General features: G+C 39.8%; 1 long non-coding RNA gene across 10 annotated transcripts; it reads right to left on the reverse strand.

The window, feature by feature from the left end:
- On the reverse strand, positions 1-25,164 carry LOC121233506. Of its 10 annotated transcripts, none has more exons than XR_005933099.1 (9): positions 25,080-25,164; positions 24,556-24,647; positions 19,439-19,516; positions 15,775-15,855; positions 14,740-14,829; positions 13,476-13,589; positions 7,589-7,684; positions 2,462-2,580; positions 1-2,095 (listed from the first exon to the last, which is right to left on the reverse strand). It is a non-coding gene; the product is annotated as an uncharacterized LOC121233506 (long non-coding RNA). The 10 variants fall into 10 exon arrangements; XR_005933093.1 differs by lacking the exons at positions 1-2,095; positions 2,462-2,580 and adding exons at positions 5,187-5,439; positions 14,126-14,164; XR_005933095.1 differs by lacking the exons at positions 1-2,095; positions 2,462-2,580 and adding exons at positions 5,187-5,439; positions 14,095-14,164.
- Positions 25,165-25,220: the final 56 nt, after the last annotated feature.

Here is a 25,220-nt window from a genome sequence, read left to right on the forward strand (position 1 = left end):
TTTAGGCTCACACCATTTATTCAGCCCACAGACCAAGTAAAACCAAGTAAATAACTTAATATCACAAGAGGAAACATCTTCTTGCCTGGTACGCACACAGCACTCATCTTTAGCAAAACTCATTAAAACAAAACCAGCAAACTAAAAACCTATCAAAGTATTTGTGTATGCCCAACCCTATGTATCACAGGTAACCATGAAAAAACAGTTTGAAAAAGAATACAGAAATAGGAAATGCTTAAAAGAACTGTATCTAAAAACATAAAAATTGTTAATCATCAAGCTTTCATGATCATGCACTCAGACACTTAAGCAACAGCACTCATCACTCAGCAATTAACAAGCCAACCAATATTTGTATTTTTTTCAACACATCTGTTACAAAGACCAAAGTTTACTGCCACCATACCGCAGTCAGGTACATAACCCCCGGCCTCCCTACTCACACTCTGCATTTGGAGAACACTAGAAATCACCCTCATAAACCAGTAAATTTTCTTTCTCAATCCTACAGCTCATGTGAGTGCTTGAGGGGGACTGAGCACACAGGTTTCCCCACAGCCTACCCAGGATTCATACCACACCTGGGTACCACAAGGCACAGAAACAGCTAAGCCCACTGTGCCCAGGTTTTACACACAGCCTTTTAACAATATGCACAAGCAAAACTGCATTAATTGAAGCCTGCTTTTGCAGTTTATAGATTACTTTAGACAAATGTCTCATGAAGAAGCTCTTACCTGCAGCAGGGCCCTCCTCCCAACACACTGCCAGCAGCAGGCAACCCTGCCAGGTGGGGCAGGTTAGCTGCCTGTCCCTGGCACATGGCTCACCTGCCCATCACTAGCTGCCAGCTCGTGAAGCAACAGGATAAAAGAAAAACACAGGCAGAGGGAGCAGTGCACTTTTCTCCCCGGTCTGCAGTGGGTAGAGAGCACACCAGGCTCATTTTGCCCATGGAAATAAAAGGCAAAGCGAGGGCACCGATTCCTCCCCCTCGGTTGGGCTGCAGCAGCTGCTGGGCTCTCTGCAGCACTTTGATCTGCTCAGGCAGGAGAGCAGCTTCAGATGCCTCTTTGCTCTCCATGATTTGTGTTCAGTTCCCAGGCTTCTGGTGAAGGGCTGGCAGCGAGAGGTGTCTTCCCCCCTCAGCAGCTCTGACCAGCAAGGCGCAGCGCAGCCACCAGCCAGGGAGCTGGGCAGCCTCCTGCTCCCTTTGCCAGCACTCCTCTTCCCGCCTCTGTCGCCTTAGGTGCATGGCAAGAGGGAAAGTATCAGACTGAAACGCGGCCATGATGCTGGTACACTGCAAAAAGAAGTTATGTGCCCCGAACCACACATTTTAAATGAGGAAGTCACCTTCTCTTGCCTTGGTTACTCAAACTTTGCCAGACCTCTGCAGAACGACTACAGCTCAACAACATTTTCATTTACTCCAGATACAACATTTAAGTTCAAAAGCAGGTGAGAGTAGCACTGCTGTTTGTCTGAAAAATACTTTAAATCCAAGTTTTCTGTCAGAAAAGTAAATCCAGCTGAAGTTGTAAGAGTGCAAGGAGAAAAATACAGTGCCTTTAAAATATACCACCACATGAGCCCTGAGGACTTCTAAATCAACCGTAGTACTGGCAATATGAAAAGCATTCAATAATTCAAGCTCTCTGGGCCATATGTCAGCCTTAACTACAGATGAAAGTTATCTTTCCTTTTTCTACTTGATCACTGGAGCAGGATTCTGGTTAAAATCTCATCTGATACATTTTCTTTGTAAAACATGATGTAGGCCTCGAGTGACTACTGCACAACTACGCAGTTCAGAAAATAAACAGCAGATTGATCGAAGGATGCATCGAGAGTCATTTGGTGTCCACAACACACCTTCTGCGGGCCTCTGACACCGCCACGCTTTGTATTTACTCCCATCCTCAGGAGCAATACGAAGTTTTGAGGACCAGGAGATGGACAACTGGTGAAGCTTCAGTCATCTTCGCCCGTGGGTGGCCTCAGCCAGCCAGCAGTTTCACACAGCCCTGCAGTCCATGCACAACCAGTAGCTCTAAGGAGAACACAGACACCTCCAGAAACTCACAGGCGACTAAAAAAACGAGCAGCAAAAGCAGCTAAGCGGGAATTCACGCTCTCTCCTTTGCTTTCCACAACCAGTGGCCTAAATCGGTCTGGGCTGGAGCACCTGTACTGCCACGGCTGAGGCAAAGCCTCCTGCCCTGGCTGCGCCGCATGGCGGGGGCAGGCGGCACCCAGCCCGGCCCCGGCCCTTCTCCTGCGCGGTGGCCGGCTCTCGTAACGGAGACGGATCCACTGGCTCCCTACAACACGCCTCAATGGCCGGGCTGCTTAGTCCATAAGGGAAGCAATATCAGCTCTTTTAAAACACAGCAGGACTTAAATATTTACCTGTTCGAGGTTCAGTTTGCCCTTTTTTTTTTTTTCCTTTACTCACCTGTGTGGTGCTGCATATCATCACACTGTTCTTGCACGCTCGCTGGTACTGTGAACGTTTAAGGACCATTGGCCTTTTTAACCAAATTAAAATTGAGCATACCTCACCCAAACACCTCACTGAAAGAGAAACAAGCATTTTTATTTGTCTATAATAAACTTTAAGACCACTTCTAAGAGCCTGCAAATAGCAGGTCAATGAAAGAAGTACCTAAGCTGCTCAGAAGTTTCCTCAGGAAAATAAATTCAAAGTTCACAATTCATTTAGCTGACAACATTCTACAAGGCTTGGGTTTGGGTTTTTGTGTTTCAGGGGGTTTTGTTTGGGTTGGTCAGTTTGGGGGTTTTTTTGCTGTATTTAAATGAGTGGAGTTTCAAACATGATTTCCTTTGTGCACAGGCATGCTGAGTTTAGAACTCTGGGGTTTTATTTTTCTCTAATTTCACATCAGTAAGGCTACTAACTTAAATCTAATTCTCTTGAAAAGTAAACATCCACAGAAATGCCCCACTTGTATCCAAATGCAGGTGTAAACTGGTTTTGCTGTGGTTAGCTCCTTTAAATTTCCTTTTCACATGTGAAGCCAGAGGCTCAAGTTGACTCCTAAAATAGCAACGTAACACCCCTTTTTCACTTTCTTTTACACGCCTCATTTCTGTTCCTCACAGTGCAGGTACATACCTCTTTCACTCTTTATTTCCTTAGGATATTTAGTTTTAGCACCTTCCCCACAACACGGAGTCATTAGGGCTTATGTGCACAAGGTGCCAGCTCTCCAGCCACTCGTGGCTGGAGCCCACTGCAGGGCCAGCAGGACCTGATCGATCCCTGCCTGTGCCAGAGCAGCACTGCAACTTCCCACTCCCTGCTTTTGAAGAGAGAGACTTTTACACCATGGCAGGTAACTCTTCAGCAAAGTTCACCTCAAAACCTCAACCTCACGTGTTAAAAAAGAAAAACCCTTAAATAATACAAGTTATTACATTTAATCCCTTTGGGAGAAGTGGGGAATGATTTTGTGATTAAGGACCTACTGTGGGGCTCAAGAGAATTAGTTCAATTCCAGGCTCTGAAACAGGCTTCCAGGTTCCCCTGGGAAAGCCTATGCAATCTCCTATCTCACATGGACACCAGCAGGGTAATTTATAAGTGGATACAGCCCTCAGACAGTGTAGTACCAATAGCCAAATAAATGTACAGGTAGGAGTTAGATGGGCTGCAATCATTTTGAGAACTAGTTAGCTATCCAAAGAGGGCACTACCATTAGACTACAACCATGGAAGTCATACTTAAGTTTTTAAAAACAGGTATTAGAGGGAGTCTTGAAAAACAGTAAGTTATATTATTACTCACTCTCAGGCTGACAGCTAGTTCCTAATGGTTTTAGCTAATGCATTAAGTGAATGAAAAAAGCTGCAAGATAAAAATAAGTTGGCAGGTCTTGCAGAAAGACACCACTTAGTTCTCAAGCACACGACTATTTTCCATGGTTTGCACTGCAGGGAAATTTTGCTCAATTAAGATCTATAGTTGGTATTGTTTCTTGGCAAAATTAAATTTATGAATTGATTTAATTCATAGAATGCACAAATTCAATAATGAAAACTCATATGACAACATGAGTTATGATAGAGCAAATCAAGCAAGCACCATCAGAAAAACATAGTACTGAAGTGACTGTGTAACCTTCTAGACAGCAAAATGCTCCACTACACAATCCACAGTGAAAGCATTAGACAGCCTGTCTTCCAAAAAGAACAAAAAGATTTAATTACTCTGATATACTGATAAGCACACATATTAGTCAGTTCTTTCCTATTATCAGCAGAAATTTTCCCCTACAATTATGAAAAGCTGTCATACACACCAGAAATACATAAAATAAAAACTACTTCCCATTTTTAAAGACCTCACAATCATTGAAAAATTTGACTCCTTTCTGAAAAAAGTACTGTGCCTATTATGGTTGCAAGTAATACCTATAATTTATTTAATGCATTACAGAAGTTACCTTCAGTAACTTCATGTGTGCTTCATATATATCTAAACTATTTTCTCTATGAAAGTAATTGCCTCTTTCAGAAGGTGGAAAAATCCACATAAAGTTTCAAGATCAGTGTTGCTGGCATTGTTTCTTTATGTGCAATCTATAAGCAATAATTTAACCTTGATACTAAGTATTTTTGCAGAGCATCTACCATTTATTTTGCATGTATTAAAACCAAGTATACTTGATATTTCAGTAGAACAGCTGTTAATATTTTTTAAATCTGGCATTTGATTGCCTTGTATACAACTACAGATTAAGGTGGTTTTTCACATTAATTTACTGGACTGCTTTTCTAACTGCAATTATTTCAATATTTTCCTTAATTTTTCCATTGTTTTCACTTCCATTATAACTTGAAGTTACAACAGTTGAAAATACAAAAAATCCCAAGCAAATTCAATATTCAGGAATTCAATATAAAACGGTTTCAAAGCTGTCAGTTATTAGGTGAGCAAGTAACATCAACAATTCTGGTTGAAGCTAAGGTCAGTCCTTTTACCTTCATCTCTCATTAAGGTAAAATGCCAAAATAACTGACAGACTTGCCATGAATTTAGAGAATTCCATCCATCCCATCAAACATGCACTGAAAGCCAGGTCTGACCAGATCTGCCCATTCTAACTTGAATAGCCAGATAAAGTTCAACCACAAAGTGAAACTGGTGACAACTGTGTAAAACAGGTAACTTTATTTTGTGACTGTTTAGCACCTTCTAATTTAAAATTACCAAGGTACAACACTGACATTCATGAACATTTGTTTTAATAGAAAAGCCTTCTTAAATTTTTCAGAAGTTCTCATGGGCTGGAGCACGAGAGAAGGTGCGATGCATGTGTGGTTACAGGACTTCCACTATTGCCAGTTATGTCAGCAGTGTCTTCTTAATTAAGCTCTCCATTGGTGCTGTACTGGTTTAACATGAACAGCTGTGACAAAACACAACAAATACTGTAACACAGTTGTAGTTTCTGTATCTGGTCACCCTCCCCACATCTACTTATATTTAAAAATCAATTCCCCTCTTCCATCAGTGAAAGGCTAATTGCCATCTCAATGTTTCATTTTACTGTATTATCAATCCTAATGATTTGCCATAAACTTTTGATTGTTCCATGTCCTCAAATAGGTAATCTAACATCTAACTTCTCACTTCAATGCAAAATATAGTCCAATATCCTATTCCTTTTAAGTATCCTGCATACCTGAATCAGGTTTCAGGCAAGGGCCCACTGCAAAGCTAACATACTCCTCCAGCTAATATTGTGCTGCAGAACATTGTTAAAATGAAAAGGTATCCCCTGTTCTAAAGCCTGATGCAGAATCATGTATACCTGTTTTACCACTGATGGATGCATGTCTCACCAATTCTTGTTCCTGTCCAGGCAACTTGTTTCAATATGAATTGGCCACACACTTCTTCCTCACATCTATCCTGAATCATCTTTATTACAAATTAAACCAATTACTTATTATTCTATCTAAAATGAACACAGAGGAAAGTTGTCTCCTCTTTAAAACCTTGAAAGAATCAACCCATACTCTTGAAAGAGTCAACCCATGCCAAGAGGAAGAGCTTTGAAAAAAACCACACACGATTCCTCTAATAATCTTTTATAGTTCTGATAACACCTTTCAGATTATGTCAGCTCACAGCTACTGCGCACACTCAGATAACACCAGAGCACTGCACACCTAATAAGCAGTAAAATAACCCACTTCCATTTCACAACTAGAGAAGCACATCAGTATATTTTTTATATTATATTTTATATGTCTATAAAACACAGGGATGGCCAACTAATCACACATTTAACCATCATGCTTCATTATTACTGCAACTCCTATGAAGGAGGAAAACCTTCACTCCTTAAAAAGGCTGAAAAATACACTCAAAGCAACCATCAGCTTGCCTTGCAAATCAAATCAATGTGAAATGTCACTTGTCTGCTCCTCTCTAAGCATTGGCTTTCTACTGAGTACAAGCTCGAGCTAACTCTAAGCCCCTTCCCTCCTCTCGCTCCCCTTGTGACCATGGCTGCCCCAAAACCTCTGTTCTAACACAACAGCCAAATTACTGACCAACACCAAGAAGCTTGGAAGTACAGAAAGCAGCTCTGACAGGCACTGTAGCTACATTACCAAAAACCATTGCCTGCAAGAATTATCAGTCACCATGGGTCTAATCCCCTTTTAAATTAGTGGGGAAAATTGTCTGCAGTGTCTATTTTCCTTTCCCCAGCCCACACATCTACAAAAACAAAGGCAAAGCTCTACAGAAAAGCTAGCCAGCCTTCCTACAGGCCAGAAGGTATTTCTCTCTCAAGGTCTGCAACCCTGAAAGCAGGGCACATGACTGCTTAGCTAGAGTCATTAAGTAGTTCATTTAAACTGATTGTGATCTACCTTTTCAAATCTACTCTTAGTGAACTATGGGGATCCAGAAAATTATTTCCGCCCCCCCCCCCCCCCCCCCCCCCCCCCCCCCCCCCCCCCCACTCTGGAAGAGTTTAAAAAGAGAACTTTAAACTCAAATGGTGATGTACAAAAATTATTTATTTCTGGTTTAGCTTTTATTTGTTTCTCCAGCTTAGAAATCAGGCCTTCTTTCTCTCCCAATTAAAAAAAAAAAAAATTTAAATCAAGAATTATTATTATTTTTACTTCACATCTACAGCAATATCTAATAATTTTTTCTACATAATTTAAATTCTAAATACTCCAATTATAAATTACATTATTATATTTCTACTGTGAATAACATTTCATTTTGCTTGGATGACAACAGTAACAACCACACAGGCATCTATGTGTTAACTACCCTGATTATCATGAAAAAGCCAAAGCAAACCACTAGACTTGTATGCTTTAGAAAGCAGTACCTAATTATTTCAATACAGAAACAGTATCTTTCATGCTGAGACTGGCTTGAAGAAAGATAGCCATTGTTTTCGTTATTTAAATGAAATAAAGTTCTCCAGCTAGAATAGATGTATGGTTGTCAGCATCATGAATGTTTTAAGTAGAAACAATTTACAGTTATTAAACCAAACAGCTACAGAGCTTTGTCACTCTCACCTGGCACTGGCAAAAGGCCAGGCGTCCCTCCAAGCAGTGGCCATTTTGCAGGTTGATGTCAAGAATATCCCAGAAGTCCAAATCCTTTAGCAGGTGCTAAAAGAAGAAGTGGAAGATTATCCTTTGCATCTGACAGTCCTGTTTGGAAGTGGGTTTTGTTTTAAAACAGTTGACAATGAAAAACAAACAGTAAAATCTGCTTTTGTTAGCAGAGGACACTCTTAACTGTGAGGGTCTAAAAACCACCAGGCTTAAGAAGTGCCAGTTAGCTATCTGCAAACAGGTACAGAAGCAAGCACTGCAGACAAAGCAGTGACACCACACACCAATAGCTATAAATGCCTTAGCCTTTATCATCGTGCCCTACCACTGAGCTACAAGTATAACCTTCCTGTACATATTTAACAACAGAGCACACTGACCTGCAGTGTTGCTAATCTTAGCACGAGCACACTACAAAGTAAAACTCTCCCTGACATTAATGTTAACCTGCACATGCAAGTTAAAACACAAACTGAAAAATGAAGTACAATTGTTATGGAAAGTTAAAGCCAGATTTTTACCTCCAAGTGATTTTGTCATGACAAATATTAGATGTCATCTGAGGCTTGTTCTAAGCAAGGATTTAATCCACAACCATAATGTAGGTCACTAGTTTTGATACAGTTTGTGCCTAGGATTCATTCCAAGGAATCAGACTCAGCACTAACATCAATAGCTGTCAAGAGTGTACATGTGGTTTCTTTTTACACTACCATTTAATAAAAGAAAATAATCCAATTAAGCAGACATCACAATATTTTTTGCTGGCTGACTTATTTATTTCAATCATTAAAGCAGTATTTAATTTACAACAAAGCACCACCCTCTAATCCTATACATCCAAGAATGTTCATGTTTAAAACCTGAACCGCCCTTGCCGTTTCTGCTGCCCTTTTGGTTTTCAATGAGCTTCAGTAACTCAAAAGAATTGCAACCAACTTGGTAACTAAAAAAGAAAGCTTTGTAGAATGGGAAAAGTTCACAACAGGGGAGGAAAAAAGCCTTTCTAAAATAGCCAGGTGTTCACCTCAACCCATACCAACTTCAAACAGATGCAAGGACAGTAGTTGAAGCTGATTTCAGATTAAGGACATGAAAGATGAGCTTTATATTCTTATGCTTTTATAATGTTAGAACGAATTCATTTTTAGATAAAGAATAGTATACTCCCCTACTCTCCTATTCTTTCACATAAAGTTTGCTCTGAAAATAGCATGGCTGAGTTCCAGTCTTTCAACTACTATTTGATCACTGCCAAATATTTGCAAGTTCAGATTTTTCCACATTCCACCCATCTACTTGGTTGTAGTTCACATAGTATCTACTATGTTTTGTCCTACTTTTATGAGTAAATGTACTGTGGCAAGTGATCAAGTCAGTCATGAAAACAGAACGAATTACTTCAAAATACAAAACTGAAATAGTATTGGAAGAAGAGCCGCTGACAGTCTATCACACAAATGAAGGTTTAACCTGAGGAAGGGGTGGCTGGCCTAAGAGAACAACCCTGCTTGGCAGCGGAAGAGGTGGAGGTTTACTTAAGGTATGGGTGGCAACGCTAGTACATGGCCTTGCACCCTCATGACACATTGTGTCTTCAACTTCAGTTGAAGGATCAGTTTGTTCAGTAACACTTACTCTAAATGGACAAAAGTGGTAAGCAATTCTTCAAAAGATATTAAGAGCACAAGTAGAAGCCTGCAAGAATCTCACTATCCCCATATCACAAGGGGATCCAAGAACTTTCTGTAGAGTAGCTCTTAAGATCTAAATGACACAGATATTCCAAGTCTATAATTTACATATGTGGCTGGGTTTGTTTTTTTTCTTTTAGAGATGTTCTGCTGAATTTTAATTTTTTTAATTAAAGTAAGTTTATACACCATTATATTACTGAATTCTGTTAAACCAAGAGTTGCATTCTGCTTAATGGACTTAATTGGTATCACTAACTTAAACGCATTTGTGTACAGTGTTATTAAAACTTAAATAGTCAACAGCATTAGCAGATCAAATACTCACTTTGCAACCATAACCGGTGAGAGCGCAATTGCCCATTAGGGTATTTGTGTGTATGTCCTTATAACGTGTAGCTCTGTGAAGAATATACGCACCCTACTTCAGGATGCACGTGCTCATTAATACACACACTGGCATTTTATACATAATTTTGATCTCTAGGGCCTATCATTTATTTACAGGTTATTTATGTGGAATGTACCCAAGCTTATTTATATCAGATTTAAAAGATGCTTGAAGTTGTGTTTCAGTGGGAAAAAATATTAATACCTTCAACCGTATCTTTTCTGGTCTTTGCATAGTCACATACTGAGTTCAACTCCACCCAATCCAAGTATTTCCCCACACTTAACAGAAATATGTCTAATGCCCAGAGGGCACACTGTACATCTCACAGCTCCCACGCTAGGCAGTCATCTACCAGATGCTGCCTTGTGTGAAACCCTGGTACACTCCTGTTGCTCATGCTCAACAAATATATTCCCAAAAGCTTTAACTACGAGAGCCAGCGCATCCTCCACAGGCATGTTGTTATGCACTACAGAGAAGACATAGCTGGCATTACAAAGCTTGTGTTTTCATCAACTTCACACATTTACAAAAAGATAGAAAAATACAGCTGTTAAGTCTGTGCAATATAATTGAGTGAGATGTTAAACCCTTCAGTTCAGTATTGATATAGCCCTCCTGTAGCTGCAGAGGTTAGTTTTGATTTAGCACCAGTATATGAAATTCATCTGAAATAAATGAAAAGTTGTAATTTCTCCTTCCCACGGTCAAAACATTATTGGTCATTCATGATCTAAAGCTAAAACTGAAATAAAGACTCCCAATTCCATACAAAGGCTTTCACAAACAACTATACCTGAAATAATAGGATTAGTACAGATTTTTTTCTTAATTTCAGAATATTTTTACCTAACTGGAAAACAGGGTAGTTACTTTCTCTCTGGGAGAAACTGCCTTTTTACTATTGTGTTCTTGATACAAGAAAAGATGTGGAATTTGTACATTTACAGTAAAAATTTCTGAAACAAATACAGATAAAAACTTTTAAGAAGGACTTTGGTTCATTTACACAGAATCAATGCAAGAAAGTGAAATTTTAATTAAGCAATTTCTATATAGCTTCCTATCATTATTATATGTGACAATTTGTTGTATGTATTTTATGCCATTTAAGCAGCAATCCAGGACAGATATTTAGTCATTCAATGAATTATTATGAATTATTAGAAATTAATTCAGTGAACTAGTTCAAAACTGTCTCATTTTAACTAGGTCAAATTCTGTTACCCAGAAGTGCAATGAATCAGCATTTAAAATTTAATGGGTTTAAAAAAATTTAAACTGCAGTTCTGAATGGGGACTACTTTAAGTGACATCTCTCAAACAAGCTAAACTTTCTTTTGATAGAATAATGAAGCATGATTACAATGCAAGAGAAAAGTGCTACGTTGGGCTGTTCAAGAATACAAACCCATCATTTTTTACTTCTTGAAGTGCATGTGTGAGATCTGACTTATGTACAGTATATTATTTCCATACAAGACTAGGTTCTTGTAACTGATTGCCCATAACTCTAGCATATTCCCCTGAAGAAAAAGAGAAGTTGGTTATACACAAATAAAAGTCTGTGTCATTGTTTCCTATTGCTGTGCTGTTGCCATATTGTACATGCCAGAAGCCACAAGTATCAAGTCCAGTGTTGTGAGGTATAACCCCCTCCCCAAAACAGTGTTCATTGATCAGAAACACTTCCTACAATACCAAGAAGTAACTGTGATCTCTACCTTATGCCACACAAAGTTGAAATTATTTGTCAAAGTATAGTTGGAAGCTGTAATATACATAAAAGGAAGTTTTTTTAGTTAGTGATTCCTGCTTGATCATGTTTTAGTGCTAGATTTGAGAGTGAAATACACTAATTATTGAAATTATTTATATTTAGCATTTGATTCTATCTCATCATCCTAGTATACCAGGAAATACTCAACTGAAAAGAATACAGTCTATTATGAACTATTACACTGGCATTAGTGTAATTTTGTTAGTAGCCTGGTTTTTTAAAAAATACTGAAGATAGAGGGCACAACAATTAAGGGTAGTGATCCATATGTTCTGAGGATAGATGCTAAACATTATCCTTTAAGAATTTTACTAATATCTTGAGTTTAGACTTTTAGACTAGGAATATCACATTTCATACTGATACCAACGTGGAGAGATGAAAGTCACAAGCTCCATTTGCTTCACCAACAAAAAAGCTGGCTAACACTGATCCTGAAATTACCCATGGGACAGCAGACAGTCAAGGAAGAACTGTCTTATTTTTCATATGCTGTAGTACACCTACTTTTTTAAACAGTACTAAAAGCATTTCATTTACATATTAAAGCAACATATTTGGGCTTAAAACAACTGAAAACAAATTGATTTGTCAGCTTCAATTATTTTTGTTTCAAAAAATTAGAAGTCAATTTACAACCTGTTCTGATTATCCCACACGATCTTTGCATTTCAGGCACATTAACCAACCCAGCTGCAGCAGCTGTACTTTTTCCTATCTGGATTTCAAGTCCCTCTACTACTGACTAAACATTTCAATAGACCACTAAACCATGATAGTGGCAGAGAATTTCCAACTCACATTTGAAGAGATTATGTACCACTACATTTCTGCAACACTCCATGAACCGAAACAGAAAGTCTCTGGTGTATTCCCAATCATATTTGAGTATCAGAAGGGGATATGTCAAACACAGAGGTCAGTGAGGAAGAAGGGAATTAAATACTGCATTTACAGCACCAGAATTCAATACAAAGAAAAGCAACTGTCTCAGCTTAAAATTCTGTTGATTCTATTATTAGAAGATGTGTGAAGGCAGAATATAAGGTCTACATTTCCTGTAAGTTTCAAATGCATTAAATACATAGGGAAGTGATACCAGTAACAAATTTGGTATTAAACATTTTGCTACAGGGAATAAGAGAGAAATGAAAGTTAGAATATCAAAGCAGCAATAAGGAATTCAAAGCAGCTACAGTTTAGATTTCAGTTCTCTAGATAGTCCTCTTAGAAGAATAATGAATTCTGTGTATTTGAGTGGTTAAGATCTCGCTGTATTCAAGTTGACCCAGCTCACCTCCAGAAGATGAACAGAGCAACAAAATGAAAACTAACGCTTTTCTGAGATTAGACACAGTTGTGATAGAAGTTTGTCTTCTGTTTAACAGAATGTTACTCTAAGAATTCATTTTTCCAAAGTGTTCTTCTAGTTTTGCTTCAAGTACTAAGAACTAGACACTAGACAAAATACTTGAAAGTCCTTTCATATAGCCAACTAGCCAACTCCCATTCTTCCTTCTGTTGGCAACTGTGAAAGGAATCTTTTCACATTAGAAAGTTATCTGATGTGCATCAAAACCTTCAAAGATTACTCAGACAAAACCAGTATCCGAAACTACTTTTAGTATGTCTAGATTAAGAGACCACAAAATCCAACCAAATGCTGCAAGGTGGCCTTTAAAACAGGAAAGAGAAATTATGATTGGATTAAGATCAGACTTAATTCTGAAGTCAATTTTTTTTAAGAACCTAGACAGGTACCTCATGGCTGTCATTCTCCAAAGCCTGGGAGATGTATAAGAAATTTTAGGACTACCTAGAAGTATTAAGGACATCCAGAAACTTTAAATAGGCATAATCTCCAAACATTATCTACATATTTGCAGCGTCACATTTCTGAACTGGGTTACACTTACCTATGTAATTAGCATCACTGTAACAGAATTTGGTGAAAAAAAAATCTTAGTAGAAACCTACTTTCGCTCCTTGCTGATGGCAACAATGACAGTCAGAAGGTGTCTCATTCTTTCCGCATCTGTTGGTAAAACTGCAGGTATAGCTTCTCTCTACAATCATTCCTGGTGCAGTCATCTGCAACCAAGTGAAAAATCAATTAAGCAACAGCACAGACTGCAAAACTATATTAGAATATCACCAAGTCTTCACTACTTTACCATTTAACAATACTGTCAAAAATGATAAAAACAGTTCTTTGAAGCAAGTTGGTTTGGTTTCCCGCCCCCCCCCCCCCCGAGGAAATCTGTTACAGACATGCAAGAAGGCATAAGAAACATGGTTAAACTTGGCTGCAGACTTCTCAGAATTAATCTACTGAGAACAGCCCATTCATCTATTCCAACCCACAGAGGATTATTTTTGCCCCATTCTCTCCTGAACTTTCTTCCATTTTGATGCTGGGACTCAAAGATCTCACTCCAAAGGAAGGCAGTGAGAGACTAGGAAAAGCCAGACTGCTTTTTGTTTTGCTAGCCAGACAGTAGGAGCTAAACTGGAGCATTTTTCATCTGTGTTAAAGAACACTTTACCCAAATACTTTAAGAGCCATGTTGAAAAAATACCCACACTGGACACACACCAATGTAGGAGTCAAAAATGAGCTTGCTTACCTATCTCCAACATACAGTCACCTTCCAATTTTTTTGGATCTGCAAAATATACACACATTTCTTCCTCACAGGGTGTTTTGCACTCCCTAAGTAACTCAAGAGAGTTATACCACTAGTTCTCAAACACTAACCACTTCTAGCTCCTAGCTCCCCATCACATATCACATCTCAGCCCCACCCCAAATAAATGGACACTCATGAGCTGGAGCCCTGAGAAGTAAGCCCTGCTCTCACAGCCTGCTCTACAGCCTCAGTGCCAGATAAACCCACTGACTGCCAGAAAAGATGATACTGTAAACAAATCTTTCAGAATTTTGCTTTGCTGCAAGGTGGTAGCAATACAGACCATCTACTGCCTATTGCAATCCATACCTTCCAGTTCTGCTCATTTCAATAACTGGCTGAATTTTTCAAATGCTGAACATGGATATACAGCATTTTATTGGCATGACCTTTCAAACCAAATTAAGAGGTTAAAACACCAGGAAAACCAGTAATTGTCACATTCTGCTAAACATTTCTCTGGAACTATTAGTCTTCACAATCTTCCTAGCAGTCTTAAAGGAGGAATAAAACAACAAATATAATTCCAGGTCTATTGCTCACTGACTTACCTGCACAAAAAAACAGGTAGTTAAAGCAATATCCCTCTTGCACCATCTTGGAAGAACTCAGACTGAGCACAGGTAAAACGGTAAGTGATCCTGCAATTCAATTAGCAATTATTCCTCACACAGCTCTTCCCACGTGCTACAACACTCACACTATTCATTAACTTGTCCTAGATATCATGGGATTAACAACTTCTTTAGATAGTTACAGAAAACTCTCATAAATATTCTTCTCTACCCTGAAGGGAAGTACCTATGTATTTTTGCCACTGAGTTCTACCAAGGATTAAACTTATTTCTCACATTCTTACACTCAGCTTCTATTATCCCTGTCTCCTTTTATTGGGTAGATCTCCCCATACAGCTAATGCAAATATGGGTGTCATTGTCAAAATCTTTTTCCCCTTCCACCACAGGAATGCATGGTAAGCAACATGAATTCTTAAAGTATCTGCCTTCCCTGAAGTTCCAGCATAATGTCCTGTGATAAACATCTACCTGGTCTGCTGGGAACCCAAGAAACCCCTGGTGATATACAAAAATGCTGCAGTAGAAAACCAGACCAGAGATTTTTTTCACCTAATCCTAGTGTAGCCTGTATGCAAGCTCCTCAATAATGGGCTCCTGCCATACTCCCACATTTTATAAATTTGCTGGATTGCATCCACATATTCAAATGCAACTCATGTTCCCAAGTGTGCTGCTATACCTGGATATACCTGCCAGCTTTCCCTGGGACATGGTACTCTGTCTTACTGGCCTTGACAGCCTTTTTGCTGCACTAAGAATGAATCTTTCTATCAGCTCTCAGAGGCCACACCACAATTTTTGTGAGCATCACTTAGCACTTCAAGCCTCAACCACTCACCAAAGAGTGGTACCTCCTGAAAATAACCAGAGTTATGATTTTTCTATAATGATTTAAGGCTACCACCAGTGGACCTTGAAGAGAGACTGACAGATATTATGAACTTGTCTGTCAACTATAGACAAAAGTGCATGCTCTAAGAAGGAACAGGAGCTAGTTACAATTCTTACCTTTTTAGGAGTACTGGTATCTCATACTAATCTTCTTTCCCTGTCAAATGCTCATATTGCTGCCCAAATAGCTCTTCAAAGCTAAGGAGAAAACATGTTTTGAATGCACTCTTCAATTTAAAATAAAAGGCCAGTTCATGCAAAATGTTTCTTCCATGCTTATGGGGGGATTTAAATAAATCAGACATATCAATTTTCAAAATACTAAGTGTAAGGGAATGCTGCTAATTGAATGTATATGTTTCACCAAAACTGAACTGATGCAGAAGACTGTTCCTCAGAACTCATACAAGCTCATTTTGCAGTAGCACCTAGTTGCTCTTCTTGCTATTCTGCATTTTCTGTTGCTCCCAGCACCTCCAGTTATCTTACCACATAAATTCTCTGTATTTCATGGGGATATAAAGCATCTTTTCACTAAATATAGATCAGGCTAATAAAATGAGGGTTTTGAAATCTATTTTTTGCTTTCCTAGAAGGGTAAAAGGCACATAAGCCTGGCACAATGTTTTAACTCCAGATTTTAAATAATTTGGCATTCTTTAGAAGGCTACCTTTTTCAGCACTGAAGCTTTTTTAGCTTACAAATTCAAAGACTTAATCAAAAGAAGAATATTTAAAACAACTGGCAAAATCATTAGCTGCACTTCTAGAAAGCCATTTTGGCAAGAGAGATTACTCCAACACACCATTTACATCAGACATCTGTGGACTAGCCACTTACATTGCTAAAGAGAATATCTATCTTCGTAAGGTCCTTTTGCTCTTGAAATTAAATACCCTATTTTGAAAACCACTCTCATACTTTGGATTGTAAGCACCTGCAAGATCTTTGGTAAACAGACAAGATGGAATGGGTGAAATAAAGCCTTACAGTATATCCCTATTTTTTATATCCATGTATTTTTATTCCTATTCTACAGATTGGAAAAATAATCAGCAGTAATTGATGGTTATTTGTCATAACTATTTGTAATAGTCACAAAAATGGACAGGTATTTCATTTTGTATGGTTATTATTACATCTAAAGTGAAATTTTGAGTAACAATTTAATCCAAGAAAAACCATTTAGAGATGTTAAAATCAAGACAAATAATTTATATCACAGGTGAGAGATCAAGTTGCAAATAGAAGACCAACATGTTAAAATTAGGCCAAATGCAAGTTAGTTTTGTGCGCAGTACAATTATAATCCTGTCAAGCTGTACACCTCATTCTTAAAACTCCCTAGTAATTCATTAAAAAAGCCTCACTTACCTTCCTACAAGAGTCACTATAACAAAGGTTCTTAAAGGACCACATCACCTAATCCCCTTCCAACATTTTTCTAAACTGTATGAATAACAAATTAATTACATGAAATTTACTTAACCATAGCTTGACCTGAGTTAGAAGATGTTAAAACTCTCGAGAACTTTTCTTCAAGCATCTTCTATATAGCTAGATTTAGTCTGTAGTGGAGAGTAAGTTTCTCTTACCGCTAATAGAAAAAAGTTAAGGAAAGAGGTAACTAATTACAAAATCATCAAAAATTGCAGGATGACTCCAGAGCTGATAAAATATGCACCTATGCATTCTGAAAAAGAACAGGAGAAAAGCCCCATTTGCTCTTGAAACAAAGCATATGTATTGGGTTTGCGTGGCAAGGGTTTGGTGGCGGCTTCTGTGGGAAGCTGCTGGGGGCTTCCCCTGTGTCCGACGGAGCCAACGCCAGCCAGCTCTGGGATGGACCCGCCGGTGGCCAAGGCCGAGCCAATCAGCAATAGTGGTAGCGCCTCTGTGATAACATTTTTAAGAAGGAAAAAAAGTTGCTGGGATAGATAGACAGAGGCAGCAGCCGGAGAGAGAGTGAGAGCATGTGGGAGAAACAGCCCTGCAGACACCAGGGTCAATGAGGAAGGAGGGGGAGGAGATGCTCCAGGCGCCAGAGCAGAGATTTCCCTGCAGCCCGTGGGGAAGACCATGGTGAGGCAGGCTGTCCCCCTGCAGCCCAGGGAAGTCCATGGTAGAGCAGATATCCACCTGCAGCCCGGGGAGGACCCCACGCCAGAGCAGGTGGGTGCCTGAAGGAGGCTGTGACCCCATGGGAAGCCCGCGCTGGAGCAGGCTCCTGGCAGGACCTGCAGATCTGTGGAGAGAGGAGCCCACGCTGGAGCAGGTTTTCTGGCAGGACTTGTGACCCCGTGGGGGACCCACGCTGGAGAAGTGTGCTCCTGAAGGACTGCACACCATGGAAGGGACCCATGCTGGAGCAGTTCGTGAAGAACTGTCTCCTGTGGGAGGGACCCCACGCTGGAGCAGGGAAGAGTGTGATGAGTCCTGCCCCTGAGGAGGATGAAGCAGCAGAAATAACATGCTATGAACTGACCATAAACCCCATTCCCTGTCCCCCTGCGCCGCTGGGGGGGGGTTGGTAGAGAATCCGGGAGTGAAGTTGTGCCTGGGAAGAAGGGAGGGGTGGAGGGAAGGTGTTCTGAGATTTGGTTTTATTTCTCATTACCCTACTCTGGTTGATTGGTAATAAATGGAGTTAATTTTCCCCAAGCTGAGTCTGTTTTGTCAGTGACAGTAATTGGGAGTGATCTCTCCTGTCCTTATCTCGACCCACAAGTCCTTTGTTATATTTTCTCTCCCCTGTCCAGCTGAGGAGGAGGAGTGATAGAACGGCTTTGGTGGGCACCTGGTGTCCAGCCAGGGTCAACCCACCACAGCGTAACACAGGACAAACTTTTCAAAAAGTATCTAGAATCAAGCCTGTACACCATTGTTGTGGTTTAACCCCAGCCAGCAACTAAGCATCACACAGCCGCTCACTCACTTCCCGCCCCACCCCTGCAGTGGGATGGGGGAGAGAATTGGGGGGGGGGGGCAGGAAGTAAGACTCATGGGTTGAGATAAGAACAGTTTAATAGAACAGAAAGGAAGAAACTAATAATAATAGTAACAATAATAAAATGACAATAATAATAATAAAAGGATTGGAATATACAAGTGATGCACAATGCAATTGTTCACCACTCACCAACTGATGCCCAGTTAGTTCCCAAGCAGAGATCCCCCCCAGGCCAACTCCCCCCAGTTTATATACTGGGCATGATGTCACATGGTATAGAATACCCCTTTGGCCCGTTTGGGTCAGCTGCCCTGGCTGTGTCCCCTCCTGACTTCTTGTGCCCCTCCAGCCCTCTTGCTGGCTGAGCATGAGAAGCTGAAAAATCCTTGACTTAGTCTAAACACTGCTTAGCAACAAATGAAAACATCAGTGTGTTATCAACATTATTCTCATACTGAATCCAAAACATAACACTATACCAGCTACTAGAAAGAAAATTAACTCTGTCGCAGCCCAAACCAGGACAACCATAAAAGTTGTCAATTCAAATCATTACAAGAACATCCACTCTTTTTGCCAGACTTAAACTCAGTAGCCAGGTACCTGTAACAGACAGCACTTTGGAATTCAATCTCAAAGAGCAGAGTCTAGAATTTGGTAGGCTTCAAGGCATGAGATGTTTTTCTTAGGTATTTTATCTATTTATATGACCAGATTACTATTGAAATTAATGTATATTTCTGCTATAGCATTACGAATATTTTTGTTAAACACATAGGATGTTCAAAGCCTTAGAATAATTTCTATTTATGCTACTGAAATTTTCTTACCTATTCAGATGTTCAAAATTCTTTGAATAATCATCTTGGGAAGAATGACTCTTCTAACATCATTTGTAAGGATTTATACTAAAAGAATTAAGAATATGAGGTTAGGTATATGTTACCAGAAAAGTCTTTTAAAAGCTAGAATAATGCAAAGTGTTAAACAATGATAGAATAAGCACATTTAGCAGATTTTCATACTACATTTGTTTTTTAAAGAGTGTTATTATATCACATAAAAGTGATGTACTATTTCTACTTCACCACTCTTTTATTAATGAACTCTAGGGAGATGTGAAAAGGTCATGTTTCCTTGTTTGGGTTTGCCTAACCTACTGAATGCCTTCTGATACACTACACAGCAGCTCAGTTCCTCCTGACATCATTTAAAGAAAACTACACTGATATCACAACAGTTATTGCAAAAGTTTGCAGCCTCAATGGGACATTTTAAACCAAGATTTCTGCTTACACAAGATCATTCTAAAGCTTTTGCTTCATCCATTTTCCTTTGAATAAAGAGGTACTGAACAGTTTACAGCAGGAAGTGCCTTTGTTAAGCATCAGCAGCCTACAGGATCTAAAGTGACTTATGTTAATATTTCATTTATTTGCTTTCCATAAGATGTGGCACTTGTACATCACTCACATTCTATATTAAGAACGTTTTTGGACTACAGTATTGAAGACAGACGTTACTGAAAAGCTACATCCTGAACTCACCATAGGAACTTGCCATAGGACAAACTTGTACATACTTGCTTACTTTGGCTTGTACCAAGAGATGTCTTTCATGAGTACAGCTTTGTTAGGAAATAAGTCAGGGTTTTTTTTATTTTTCATCCCTCTATTTTTCTATTGCAGTGGTTATAAGGATTCTCCAAAACAGAGCTGGGATATGTTGCACTCTATTTGTACTAATTGCTGGACTTCCCAAAGATCCTATGTTCTAAGACAAGAGACATGCAGAGGATGGTGCAGAGGAAGACTATCTAATGCACGTATTAATGCAAACATGATAGCCCTAGGGGTGTGCGTTTTGTTTTTTTAAAGATCCTGATAACCTAACTGAGCACAAATAATGACAGATAATCCATTTAACTTCTGTATATTATCTAGAAATATTGTGGTTTTCCTCAAAAGATGATTAACCAAAAGCCTCAATAGAAATTACCTCCCACTTCTCCTGCATAACTGCAATACTATAGGGAGAAGAGCAAGGAAAGTTCACTTAACAGAGGAATTGTCATGTTATTTCAGAATATACTCTTTTGGAAGCAGGTATGGGATGGAGCAATGTGAGAGACAAAAAAACATAGCCAGACTTGTGTGCTTGTGGTTATTTTGTTTGTTTTTAGTAAGACACACTTATGCTTGGAAGGAATCACTGTTCTGCAAAAGTAGTATCAAACATTAACAGTACAGAACAAGCAGACAGCTGAATGCAAACAACCCTCAAAGCAGCTGCTGTGAATAGGATCTCAGGCTGAACAAAAAAAATACCCAAAACCACAGCTGGAAACAACAAGAAATACAGCATACCCAGACAAGCCAACAGGGTATATGGCTCACCATTTCAAAAGCCAACAAACTTCCTACTCCCACATCTAGCACAAAGCAGACTGTGAGCAGAAGAGTTCAACCAAGTGATCAGATGCCAACTTTCAGGAAGCTGTCAGCCATATGAATATAGCTGTAACAGCACCACAACCTGTGCTACTGCACTCTGCACCCATCGCAGCCAGTATTAACACCTTTGGGCTATACTACTCCGCGGTGGCAGCTGCCAGCCAGGGAGGGAGATGGGGACATACCCATGGGGAATGACCAGGCAGATGGGAACAGTGGCCTCACCTCCTCTCAAGGTCTGTCTACCCACAGCAAAGATATGATACTGCTATATCCAAAAGGAAAAAACAGGTTCAGCTTTCAGTCTTGGGTTCTCTACATTGTTAATAACAACCAGTTCGGTTTTCCTATGAGCCTTTATTATTATGGTATAACATCTTTGCCATAAATTTAAGATTTCAAAGTAAAATATCCTTGTTCTAAACACATATATTTCAACCTGAAAGTCAATAAAAGAAAACAACTTTTATCATATGAGGGAAGACACCTGAAGAACTAAGGTACCCCTCAAAACAAGGAAAAAGCAGATGAATACACCTTTTCCCTATCAGCTTTTTAGAAAACCAAACACGAAGTGTGGGAAAGCGTGAGGAATAAGAGGAGAGGCTGAGAAGACAACTACTTGGGAATTAAATGGGAAGGACTAGGAACTGGAAAAGCTGCATACACATGATTCAAGATTGAACAAGACTCCTATCCTAACACAAAAACATGACAAAAAAAGTGAAAAATAAGTTGCCGAGGGAGTTTTGTTTAATTTGATATTCTATGTGCAATATCTAAAGACTCACTTTTTCCATAAACTGCTTCATAGCAACATTTCTGTTAGATATTATTCACTTCAGAACACATGGAGTCTACCTGGACCTATGCCTGGGCTGAAAGTCAAGAAAGTTTGCAGATTAAATATTGAAGACAAACAGCAAAGAACAGTCACTACAGATTAATAAAACCCTGTGCTAATTACAACATAGAACTCGCACAACATTCATAACAAAATGTGTTAAGAGGAACAATAAACTAAAAAATGAATTAAGTTATCTTGGATATAAGAAGCCTGTCTTCTGAAGTGCTCTAAGGAGTAAGAGGGTGAGTTTTACTACTCTGAAGTACCTAAAAGTACATAAAAACCTCACTCCAGTTGCAGAAAAAAAGCAGAGGAAGACAAATTAGCTTTACAGACTACTGAAATTCAAACCATTTTTAGCAGCTCAAGCCATAACATCATACTTAATGTGGCAGAACAAGTTTCATACTACAATTCTACAAAGTGAAAAGAAATCTTCTGTTACATCAAGACACACAGAAAATGTGTATTTCTATGCTATGCATACATTGCGTAGAGATGATCCTATGGATTTTCCTCAGATGTCCAACAAAAGGCTTTCTCTTTTCTACTGAAAATGCTGCTATTTGATAAAGCCTGTCTTCCAGGATAATCTTTTCTTATATTTTCTATAGGCCTGCTCCAAGAAAAATGTAACAGAGAAAAAACATTCTGATCAGAATTTTTTTGTTGTCTAAACCAAGAAGCCCTGAATATGGATCTCCTTACAGAAAAAACCCTGTAGTTCTGTGGATAAATAACATTTCTCAGGAAAAATGAGATGGAATGAAGAAAAAAAGAGAGTTCCTTGACAAGATTTTTAAGCATCCAAAAATCTACTTAGGAAAGGAATATAAAGCATATAAACACTATCCTCATATCCCTAAATGTAAGTTAGGGTAATACTCCTCAAACTTGGAAGGTAATTACTACAATAAACAGATTTATAAAAATACAGGATTAGTAAATTCAAAAAGACTGAATTTTTAACAGCCTTAAACATTAACACAGTATCTCTGAGGTAGCATGTTGCCTCAAGAGGGAGGGATTGTTTAGAGAAAAATGAGCAGGGGAAGGGATTATGTTGATGAAAATGTGCAGGAGGAGGCTGGAAATGCAATCAAACTAGGAAACAAGTGACCCATCCTAATTATCTCTGATAGCAGATGCTGCTAACAGATGCTTTCACATTATGCTCAAAGTACAGCTGTGAGAACCAGAAATAGATACCAAAGATGCTAAACTCAGAAAGATGCATCCCTTGCACCTCGAAAAAAGATACTTGAGATATTCTAAGCTGACAAAGCATGTTTCTTCCAATCACCTCTGCGTTGTGAGGCAATCCAAATGTACACTAAACCCTTTTGCTTAAGCTGTTAATTTTAAGGCTTCAAGCATTATTAACGGATGCACTAACCCTAAGAAACAGCTTATTCAAGTCATCCTTGTAGTATGACGACAGTTACATTGTCTTGTCTCATTTACCTTAGGCTAGTCTCCAGTCACCAGAATTGCACAGAAGAGAGTAAAAGTGACTTGGAAAAAAAAAAATTAAAAAAAATTGGGGAAATAAAAGCATTTTGAACTGCCCCAAAAGTTTTACATTACAAACAATAAAGGAATTATAGTTTACTTAAGCATCTCAAGGGTTATTGCTCTTAGATTTTTTTTTTTTTGTGATGTAGGTTCAGCCTTTTTCACAAATCGTGAAAGCTTGAATGAAAACCAGCTTTAAGATATCTGTATCTGTTCAGAAGTAAACTTAATAGCCAAAGCAAGATAAAAAGAGATCAGCAGGACATCTGCACATCAGCAAACTCACAGAATTATAAATAGCCTAGTGCAAATTACAACTTTCTGGTACTTTCAGGATGCTAGAAATCTCCAAGGGCTATGCAGAGCACTCCGTTTTTCAGAGTAGCATCTAACTTCTTGGGGTCTGATTAATTTAAGGTTCTGCTAACTGCAAGAGTACAGCTGTAGTAAGGAAGAGAACATCATCTTCCCCAGCTCCTGTCTTTTGATTCAGTGAAATATTCTAGTGCTAATATCTGCTATGGTCTTTATCAACAGCCAGAAGAAAAACACCACTGAGGTGCTCAGCCTTTCCATGTGGCTAACAGAATTCCAGCCACCACCAGTGGGAGCGTTTCTGCTGGTTTTTACACTGGCAAAACTAGTGTAAACTAGCTAGGCAAAACTATAATAAGCTGGACTCACAAACGCTCTGAAGAAAATATTATGCCATCATCTACATTCAGCAGGCTATCACTAAAGCAAGAGTAACTTAAGACTTTCTAGAAGGCACCATTTTTCGCAATCACACTTAAAAGCAATGAGAGCAAAATGACTACAAATCATATGTTCATGACTTTCCAAGTTCCCTTTAAGAAAGTCTTTGTACCCAAGTAATGTCCTGCCCATGGTCCACAGGAGAGAAGTGATACCACATCCCACCCCTGAGAACACTGCAGTTCTGCAGTTGCCTGCCTTTAAAGGACAGCAACACAAAACTCCCACTGGGCCACAAAATACCAATCCAGCCTCCAATACGGGTTAGCTGAAAACAGACGGCAGCGCAGAGAGCCTTGGTCCCTGGAGAGCTCACTAATCAAGTTAGTCTGTAACTCTAAAAGCTTTCATTTAAGAAAAAAACCAGTTCCATTACCTTTGTATCCTAGCTAGGACAGCAGGAGACAGCAGTAAGGGCCATGGGACCGCAATGGTTGATCTCTTCACGTCCAATGGGACACTTACAACCTATAAAAAACCCAACCTTTAAACGCTGCTTTTGGACACTCGCTATTTCGGATGTTACCACCCCCTAGGCGATGGCTACCGCCGAGGCACAGCCAGGAGCTGCAGGGCAGAGGCCCCACCGACACGCCGCTGTCACTGCCCCCACCTGCGGGCCATCCCTCCGGTGCCACCCCGCTCCCCGCCAGCAGGAGGAAGCACAGCCGCCACGTCAGGAAAACACGCTCTTAAATAAAACCAGCAGAGGGGGGGACGGACGGACGACGAGCGGAGGCACCTCGCGCCCCTCCTCCCGCCGGACATAGCGGCCCCGCGCCCAGGCGCTGCTGAGCTCGTGAGCCTCATGTCCTGAGGGAACCGACGCTCGGCAACGCCCGCCCCGCCCCAGAACCTCCCACCATACCCTGCCGCCCCAGTCCCCCGCCGGGCACTCACGGCCGCCCCGCCGGCAGCGGCAGCACCGCCGCCCCAGAGCTCCGCACCCCATCTCCACCGCCCTCAAATGGCCGAAGCCGCGCCCCTTCCCTCTCCGTAACCAATGCGGACCGCGCTTGCTGAGCGGGGCGCGGCGAGTGG

Source organism: Aquila chrysaetos, chromosome 9, assembly GCF_900496995.4.
Source record: "Aquila chrysaetos chrysaetos chromosome 9, bAquChr1.4, whole genome shotgun sequence".
Classification (NCBI taxonomy): domain Eukaryota; kingdom Metazoa; phylum Chordata; class Aves; order Accipitriformes; family Accipitridae; genus Aquila; species Aquila chrysaetos.